The 7,943-nt window shown below is 41.0% G+C and overlaps 1 protein-coding gene across 1 annotated transcript in view; it reads left to right on the forward strand.

Moving 5' to 3' along the window:
- Window positions 1-1,025: 1,025 nt before the first annotated feature.
- LOC101856649 (inhibitor of nuclear factor kappa-B kinase subunit alpha) overlaps window positions 1,026-7,943 on the forward strand; it is a 55,501-nt gene continuing 48,583 nt past the window's right edge. Inside the window, exon 1 of the mRNA XM_005096553.3 lies at window positions 1,026-1,261. The gene's annotated coding sequence lies outside the window, so the exon portion shown is untranslated. The remainder of the gene's footprint in view (window positions 1,262-7,943) is intronic.

Below are 7,943 nucleotides of genomic sequence, written 5' to 3' on the forward strand. Positions count from 1 at the left end.
ACACACATAATATATACACATAATAATTATATATATATATATATATATATATATATATATATATATATATATATATATATATATATATATATATAAGAATAAGAATACTTTTTACAAAATTGAGTATCTCGGTCTTTCTGCTGGGGTATTGTATCCCTTTCAGCCTGGGTTGGCCTTGGCAGGTCAGTAGCGCTGGAGCCAGCCTCTTATGAATGTTAATGATCTAAATTGTGTTGCTGGGGGCATAAAAACACTTTCATTCAAATTTTTAAAAAGGAAAACAACTTAACTGTGAAAACTTCGGTCCACTGCAGCATCATATCGGTTCTTACACTTAAATACAACACAGATGCAAGGCATTTTTACTAATTGACTTGCTTAATCTCAAGGACCTCGGAATAAAACCTTCTTTCTTATCTAGATTTCAGTGCCATAATCGGGCAATCGCTCAGCGCAGGTAGACCATAGTTTCGCCGCGAGAGAGGGCTCCTATCAGGCGTGCGGTGCCGCCCACAGGGCATCCTCCATTACTTTTAATCTCCTTGGTGTAGTCACAATTCTGTGACAGCAGTCGATCTGCGCCACAGAATTCTGTGATCTGCGTACGCAAGGCGGTGCTATTCCTATTCTTCTTCTGGAAAAACGAAAGAGAGCTTCAAAACAGTCTGCAGCGCCATCTGAAGCAAAGAGCAGACTTCCGGCGGACACTTTTTTGGCTGAGTGGACCATCTTGTTATGTACTATCTTTGGCACTACTCTCGACTCTCGATTTTCGCGGAAAATGAGGGGTCAGAAGTATATTGGATTGGATTGAAATGAATGTCAACAAGGGGCTGAAGGTGATCGCAAAAACACATGTGCTGTAATTATTCTAAATGAATTTACAAGCACCTTTAAAATAATCAGTATCTTGAGAAACAAATATAAATTTTAGATTAGATTCTCTAGAGATCTATTATTGATTACATGCTAAAGAGTTCTTGGCTAGGCTACACCAGAATGGCTACACTTATGAGCGAAGAGAAATGCACAGAATTCTGTGGAGAAATGTGAAAAGAAATGGTGGATTAGATTTGAATTTAGTTTACTCATTGGCTTTGTTGGAGCCTTTGAAGTTTGGAGATGTAGAGACTGTAGTTAGAGCAGTATGATTATGATTATTCAGTATGGCCTAGCCCAGAGATTGTGGGCCTGACAGATGAGACGGGAAGTAAAACTGCTAATTAACCGTCTTCCTTCATTTGTATTTATTGTTCGAAAGGTATTGTATAGATCTAGATATCTAGATTTCTAGATCTAAATATCTAGATGTTACTGAAGGATGTTGTAAAATGTTGGAAAGAGGATTTTAAAAGGCCACCTCTATTGAGTCAGTCTATTCTCACCCGGAGCCGGAGTGAGAATAGTGCAGGCGAGTCTTGTGGCTATTCTCACCCGGTGCGCGTTCACCAAATTTTGCGTTCACCCTAAACCACAGAATTCTACACTGTGATAACAGAAAAAGTGTAGAATTCTGTGCCGTGAACAAACGTTCCATTACAACTGTAGCCTACTAAAAGCATACAATTTTGTCTACTGTGGGCAGTGGAAAGAGAGGAGTAGCGCGAGAATTTCCGGGCAAAACTAAATAGCGACCCGCGTAGTTCGGCTCGATTCGAAAAGTTAAATAGTTGTAGCATCTTTGTAGACAACCAAATTAATTTACTTTTGTTTTTTAACATCATTTTTAACTTTGTTTTGGTCAATTTGATCGTCCACACCGATAGACAGTATTCAGTCAGAGAGAGAGAGAAGAGGGGAGGAATTGATTTTGCGAGAACTTCCGGGCGGGTGAGAATAGCCACTTTCATTTTAAAAACTGTGATCTTGTAGTTCCGTTTGTTAAAGTCCACGATCCATTTATGATTTGTTTACATCCAGAGAAGGGGAGGACTTCCGTAACGAGCGACCACTATGATGAGACAGAGAAGAATTGAGGGCTTGGGGTAGGAGTAGGGCCTTTTCTTTATTGTGTTTGATGGGGTGGTCGCTCGTTACGGAAGTCCTTCCCAGAGAAGAAATCCAGGGAAGATTGAAGAATACCGGACCACACTTATTTATATACAGTATTGCGCGAGAATGTGGGGTGGGTGAGACTGGTGGTTGGGGTGGGGGTTCAGGGGGGGGGTTTCCCCCCCCCCCCCCCCCCCGACAAACTAGCAATAAATAGTAGATCTAGAGATCTACCTGTCTTAGATTCTCCATTGCGAGAGATATTAAAATCTGAGGAAAATCATGAATTCCTAAGGTTGAGACATAGAATCTAGATCTAGGCAAAGTCAGTCCGCTGGTCCGGTATTCTTCAATCTTACCGAAATCCAGAAGTCTTGATGACCAAATACTATTTGAAATAGAAGGCTACACGAAGAGCAGGGTTGCAACCTAACTGCAAAACATCAAAGATACAGGGGGGCCCCCCACCTCCATATTTTTATTAAGTCAGGGGGTGAAACCTTACTCTTGACTTTAACGAATGAAACTACAAAATCGCAGATTCTAGGAAGATTTAGAGTATCTAGATTAAATTAGATCTAAAAATAAATCTAGATTAGATCTTTAGATCTTGGAGGCTACGAAGTGTCTTGTCCATGATCTTTCTCAACAACTTTCTTCTAGATGTATAGATCTAGAAATCTAGATCTAGAGTTTAATCTCTAGAATCTGTATATAGATCTAGATAAGATAAGATAAGATAAGATACATCTTTATTGTCCAGATCCTGGCACATTGGTTTGGTGTTCCACCACGAGTACACACACACACACGCGCAAACACACACACACACACACACACGTACACACGTGCACGCACATGCACACACAAGTAGGCTTACAATCACATACATAAATAATATAAATGAGCAGCAATATAAACAATAATAATCGTAAGCTAGATACACACTCAATGTTATTTTGATGCATGCTCTAAGGTCGTAAGTACACTAAACAAGATAGATGGATAAGATGGAAGCATTTTGATAGATGATGGTAAAAATGACCTTCTCTGCATCTTTCTTTGTTACAGATCAGAAGCATGCATGGGTCTTTTACTTCTGACGGATGTTTTTATTTGAGGGAACAAGGGATGTTTGTTGTCTAAAAAGATGGAATTAATTTTCTTAGTGCAAGCTGTTTTGTACAATTCATCCAAGTAGGGAAATGAAGATGTTGAAATTTTACATGCTTTCCGTATTAGTCGATTTAATTTTTCTTTATCTTGTTGTCTTGTGTTCCCGGCCCATGCTGTTATACAAAAATTGATAATACTTTCTATGGTTGAATGGTAGAACATGGACATCAATGTTTTATCAACTTTAAAATACTTTAGCTCTCTAAGAAAAAATAGTCTTTTGTTCACTTTTTTATGCAGGAGAGAAATGTGGACACGCCAGTTGAGTTTGTTGTCTATTGTAACACCCAAATACTTAGTCTGACACTTGCTCGATGTTTTCACATTTCATTTTGAGTGGCTGCAGGGGCAGTTTCTTTATTCTAAAATCAACGACAAGTTTTTTTGTTTTTTTCACATTTAAAAGCAGCTTATGATTCTCACACCATTCAGAAAAATTAAGTACAAAATTCCGGTAAGCGGTTTCGTTATGGTCAGCCTGAATTAGCCCAATTATAGTTGAATCATCTGCAAATTTTATCAACTTGATGTTACTGTTGTTTATTTGGCAATCGTTCGTGTATAGTGTGAATAAAACTGGTGACAAAACACATCCTTGAGGGGCCCCTGTATTTGTTGTGATGTATGTCGATGAAGAATGTTTTAATTTTACATACTGGGTTCGGTTGGTAAGAAAATTGCCTATCCATGATATTAAATTGACGTTAACACCTATGTTTTCTAATTTCTTTAAAAGGATAGCTGGCTGGATAGTATTAAAGGCTGACGAAAAATCAACAAACAGGATCCTGCAGTATGTTTAAGGCTTGTCTAAGTGTCTATATATGTTGTCAAGAAATAGTAAAATGGCGTCTTCCACACTTCTCCCGTGACGATATGCAAATTGTAGAGGGTCCTGGGTGGGTTCTATGTACGTTCGTAGTCTTTTTAGCACAATTTTTTCTAGACATTTTATAACTACCGATGTTAAGGCTATTGGCCTCAGGTAATTCATTTCAGTAATTCAATAGATCTAGATCTAGCTGTATGTTGTGCATCGCGTTTGTTGCCCTTTTTTTTTCCATAATGGTACAGTGGAATCCTGTTATAACGAGAGGGAGGGGACCGAAGCAAAATGTCCGTTATAGCAGGATTCTCGCTATATAAGGGGATCCAGTAATAAATTCAATAGAAACTGTAAAGTAGGACTAATCTATGAGTTTGGTGTCCTGTGTTTCCTTTTGCTATCTCCCCTGATGATGATTTTGTTTTAACATGACCTCTAGGTCTTACTTGATCAAAAATCGAATCAGGTTAGTTTCTCTAGCGCTAGATGTAGCGATGTGGACTGACAGCTCGGCGTCGGCGATCAGAAAGAAAGGGCTCTGGGCTAACTCGCTCGCTGTGTTTTCCCTCCCACCCCACCCCACCCTGTGGTGCGTTCTGTCTGCTTGCGCACGTCACACATTCGCTCCATCCATCACATTGCTGTGACCTCTCCATCCCCGCATCAGAGAAGTGAGAGGCATGGTAGGCCTTGATAGTCTAAATTGGCCTATCACGCGATGCGTTCTGCTTGTTTGCATGCCACATCCTCCCTACTCAGTTGCTCCGGCCTTCATTGTTGACTCACATGGGCTCTCCTATTCTTTGTTTCGCAAGATCAGCAACAAGTTTCTCAACTGGCGAGGTCTTGCATTTATGTATAATTGGCCTATGCCATGTGCACAGCAGCAGCAATATTCCGCTATAACCGACTCGCAAGTGTGTCTGATAGCGCTAAAGCAGTATTTTATTTACAAAGGTAAAGAGGAGAAAAAAACGGGGTTTTAGAATTGTGCCTTTATAACAGACTTCTCGTTTTTTCCGGACTCGTTATAAGTGGACTCCACTGTACCACTATGTCTTTCTGCCTGTCTTCTGGGCATTTTCTTTGCTCCCAGGCTCTGTTGAAAATTCGCCTCAGCCACAGTATACCAGTGTTTCCACAAGCTCTTCTTGTGGCTTCCGCTGTGATGTCATCTGGTCCTGGGGCTTTGTTCTTGGGGCTGGTTTTGAGTGCCTTTTCTATTTCATTGGGAAGTATGGGTGGTTCTGTTTGCTCTCCATATATATGACGGTTGGAACTCTTCTTGTTGTCTGGGTTGAGTAGTTCAGGAAGTAATTTTTCTTAATGGTATGTTTGCCGGGATACAAAAATCAAAATACAGAGTGAAGCTATCTAGCTTAACATTATTTTACTGTTTATACACTTACTTTACTTTTACTTTTTCATCCTCTGTTGCTGTTAAGCGTCGAGGGGAGATGCAGTTTTCTATGGTAGGCCAGCTCTGCAGCTCTTTCTGTTGTGATGTAAATGTTTTCTTAGGGTTTCCTTGACCCCCTTCGATCCACCTTTTGCGTAGTCTTCCTCTTCCTTTAGCCTGAGTGCTTGGTGTTGTAGGCTCTCGAGGCTGGTTGGTCAAGTGACATGCGTAACAGGTGGCCGAACCATTTTATCTTTTGTCTTTCTATGTAACGCAGGCAGGACTCAGTGCCGATAGCTGTTCTTACTTCTTCATTTCTCTGCCTGTCTCGTCTTGTGATGTTAATGGTTTTGCGGAGACATTTCATTTCGCATGCAGTGATTTTTGCTTTCATGTATTTTGCTTAAGGTCCAGGTCTGGCACTGATAACATAATGTTGGTATGATATTGAGATGATAAGCTGTCTCTTTGTGTCCATGGAGAAGTTTGGATGAGGTAGGAGGGGTGCGAGCTGGTAGATGACAGCGTTGGCTTTTTGAGTTTGCATTTTTATATTCTCTGTCTATGGATCTGTTTTCAGAAAAAGTGCTGCCAAGATATTTAAACTCCTTCACCTGTTTCAGTTGTTTACTATTGACATGGATGTTCAGGGGACTATGGTTTTGGCTCTCTGTCATAATTTCTGTTTTTGATGTGCTTATTTTCATGTTGAATTTCTCACACGTGTTGTTGAGTTCGGTAGTGTGATTTTGGAGGCTTTGTTAGTCATGATGAATAAGACATTGGTCATCTGCGAAAATTCATTTAGGCTTTCTCTGGGCTTTGGTTTGCGTCCTGCGTTATTGTGTCCATATATATATTGTAAACAGAGGAGGGGAGATGGTTCAGAACTCTTCCCTGTCGTACTCTAGATCTTACTTTGAACCAGTTAGTATTGCCTTCCTTCGTTCTTACCTAGCTTCTGCTGTTGGTATATAGAGCTCTGACGTTATCTAACAGTTGTCCTCTGACACCATACTTTTTGAGTGTCTTCCTGAGGTTTGCATGGTTTACTCTGTCAAAAGCTTTCTCCTGGTCTATAAAGACGATGTTGGATTCTTTGTTGTGTTCGATTGTTTTCTCGCATATCTGTCGTAATACGAATACAGCATCCGTGCATCCTCTTCTCTTTCGGAATCCAAACTGAGCTTTGCTCAGATTTCTCTCTACAATAGGTCTTATGCGCTGCTCTAGTATCTTTGCATATATTTGTCCTAAGTGGTTTAACAATGAGATGCCTCTATATGTTGTGCAGTCGCGTTTGTTGCCCTTTTTTTCCCATAATGGTACCACTCTATGGCTTTCTGCCAGTCTTCTTGGCATTTTCTTTGCTCCCAGGCTCTGTTGAAAATTCGCCTCAGCCTCAGTATACCGGTGTTTCCACAAGCTCTTATATGGCTTCCACTGTGATGTCATCTGGTCCTGGGGCTTTGTTCTTGGGTCTGGTCTTGAGTGCCTTTTCTATTTCACTGGGAAGTATTGGTGGTTCTGTTTGATCTCCATATGATGATTAGAACTCTTATTGTTGTCTGTGCAAGCGTCTGGGTTGAGCAGTTCTTCAGGGCTCCCCTTTACGCACAAATGTTCGTATATTACGCATTAAACCTGCAGGGTGCCCCCCTTTAAGTTTTGGTTAGTGCCTGAGCTTTACTCTTTATAATTTTATTTAGGGGGTTTGATAACTCTTTAAAACGTAGGTGATGTGAGTCTGGCAAGCATCATTTTCGCCCTTCTCCATCCCAAAGCCGAGTCAAAGATTTGACAACACACCCACACACATGCACGACAGACACCTTCTGTGTCACAGAAGTCGACTAGTCGACTGCTGCGCGCAGTTTCCGGCAACACGGTTGGCTTCGGGACAGAAGCTCGCCGCTCACGTTCTGGTCTCTCACAGTTGCCGGTCTCGTGCCTTGAGTTTACCCCAGCCGTGAAATTATCCCCATCCTTCTTATTTTCCAAACCTGCCCCTCATCCCTGCCCTTAATCTCAAGCAACCCGATTTTCCCGATTTTGATTGTGTGTACCCCGATTTTTGTTTGTTTGTTTGTTTTTTTGTTCCTCCTGTTGCGTAGGACTTTTCGTAAGTCTTACTCTTCCTTCTTTTCTGTCGTGGGAAGCACTCGTTAAAACTTTTTGTCAGCAGAAACTCGGAGCACCATTTTCCTAAATTTCTATGTCGAATTTAGTAGTTGACTCACCAAAAGTTGTGTTGGATCTTTGCTTACACATATTATTTCAACTATAATGGAAGTAGTATTGATTTGGCATTCCGACTTAAGACTTTCTTAAGATCTACTTTCACCGAAACATGCTTTGTCCGAGTTCTGGTTAGTCGGGTCGCGTGTCATCAAGACCCGTCAGTAAAACTGTTTCGATCGCGCGTTCGCACGACGTGACATGACTTCAGCGTGTGAATTTCGCGTGTGTCGGTGATTGTACGTTGACAGGGTCAATTTAAATTCATGCGCACCGGTTGAAGCATCTTTCGGGACTTATCCGGGGGGTGGG

Source organism: Aplysia californica, unplaced genomic scaffold, assembly GCF_000002075.1.
Source record: "Aplysia californica isolate F4 #8 unplaced genomic scaffold, AplCal3.0 scaffold00131, whole genome shotgun sequence".
NCBI lineage: Eukaryota > Metazoa > Mollusca > Gastropoda > Aplysiida > Aplysiidae > Aplysia > Aplysia californica.